Genomic DNA, 1,974 nt, shown 5'->3' on the forward strand with positions numbered 1-1,974 from the left:
TTTATAGGGCTGACAAGGAGTTAAATTGAACAGGTATACTCAATTCTAGACAAATTCAGCTAAAAATTAAGCTGCTTAAAGATTTGAGGTCTTCTGTTGAGAAATTATATCTTTGAATCCAGACAACGGGCCTTTATTGGCTTCAGAACATTGCAAGTCAGTTTCCAAAGAGTTACAATATGTTTTTCCATGACTTGGAGAAGTTTTTGTTGTTGTTGTTGTTTTTTAAAAAAACAAAACAAAACAGAGTCTCACTCTGTCTCCCAGGCTGGAGTACAATGGTGCAGTCTCGGCTCACTGCAACCTCTACCTCCCAAGTTCAAGCTATTCTCATGTCTCAGCCTCCCAAGTAGCTGGAACTATAGGTGCCTACCACCATGCCCGGCTAATTTTTATATTTTTAGTAGAGATGGGGTTTCACCATGTTGACCAGGCTGGTCTCAAACTCCTGGCCTCAAATGATCTGTCCACCTCGGCCTCCCAAAGTGCTGGGATTACAGGCATGAGCCACCATGCGTGGCCGACCTGGAGAACTCCTAAGGTACGTAAAAGACTGTTTTCAAATGTGAGACTGGAGCTGTCGGTAGCTGAACCACCTACTTTACAACAGATTCACCTTCTGTGAAATGCAGAGTAAGTGGTATAATTATCTGAATTATTTATTTAAAATATCCATCTATTATACAAGCATGATATAAATTATCTGGATAATTGCTTCTTTTCTCTCTTTTGACCATGGCCACTTGACCAACTGTGGATTATTGTCTTGGCATGTTAGAAGCCCCCAGATAATACTGGGGGACAGTTTTTCTCCACCTACAACGTCACAGTAGATGATTTGCACTGCAGCTTGTGGTGCCTTGATGCTTCTTTTGGACTTAGAGACCTTCTTTCCTGGCAGCCTTTGCTGAGACCACGAGGTGCTTGAGTCAAAGAAAACAAGCTCCAGGGGGCCTATTAATAATACTTGAATTAGACTGGGATAAGAAGTATCTCAAAGGTTAGACCAACTCTGATGAAAGCCTTGGAAACTGATGCAGACTAAATTTCAGTGACTATATTAAGATTTGATGTGTATGCATGTGTTGTCCTAGAGTCCTTAATGAACAAGGTACTGATCTGATTATAGAACCCTTGAAAGCACTTGTTTGCTCACAAAGGAATTTCTGTTTCATTTGTGTATACACATTGTAAGGCCAGGAATATTTGTTAATAATTCTATGTGGTCTAGTACTTTAAATTTTTTCTTTTATTTATTAAATAAGTTTGACTGTTAGCACCTATCTTGGTATCCTTAGCATTATAATTTTAGGTACTCTAGGCCTAGATACATGCTCTTCAAAACTGTATCTACCAAATTATTGCTGTTGGAAGAGGCAAGTGCCTGCTTTCAGAAAAGAAATTTTTCTAGGATTCATTAAAATGAATGCTTACTTACTTCAGCATGTATTATATTGACTCTTAAATCTGTGCTGAGTCTGGTGAGGGATACTGGATGCCAGTCACCATAGGTCTTGTCTCTTAGCACAGTCTGATCAGTTTTCATTTGGACGACTATCAAGGAGATTAGAGTAATTCCATACTTGACTCAGAAACTCAGACGGGCGGCCTGGGGCGGTGGCTCACACTTGTAATCCCAGCACTTTGGGAGGCCAAGGTGGATCACAATGTCAGGAGTTCAAGACCCGCCTGGCCAACATTGCAAAATCCTGTCTCTACTGAAAATACAAAAATTAGCCTAGTGTGGTGACGCACAGCTGTAGTCCCAGCTACTCAGGGAGGCTGAGGCAGGAGGATCTCTTGAACCCGGGATGTAGAGGTTGCAGTGAGCCAACATCACACCACTGCACTCCAGCCTGGGCAATAGAGTGAGACTCTGTTAAAAAAAAAAAAAAAGAAAAAAAAGAAATTCGGACTGTCTTTGTAAAGTACAGAGTCCAAATTTGCACCCTCATGGGCACCCCAGACTGAAAT

General features: G+C 41.1%; 1 protein-coding gene across 3 annotated transcripts in view; it reads left to right on the top strand.

The window, feature by feature from the left end:
• Positions 1-1,974, top strand: part of PPP1R12B (protein phosphatase 1, regulatory subunit 12B) — a 252,031-nt gene that overhangs the window by 2,458 nt on the left and 247,599 nt on the right. The gene's annotated exons all lie outside the window — the stretch shown is intronic.

Source organism: Colobus angolensis, unplaced genomic scaffold, assembly GCF_000951035.1.
Source record: "Colobus angolensis palliatus isolate OR3802 unplaced genomic scaffold, Cang.pa_1.0 Scaffold91, whole genome shotgun sequence".
In the NCBI taxonomy this organism is placed as follows: Eukaryota; Metazoa; Chordata; class Mammalia; order Primates; family Cercopithecidae; genus Colobus; species Colobus angolensis.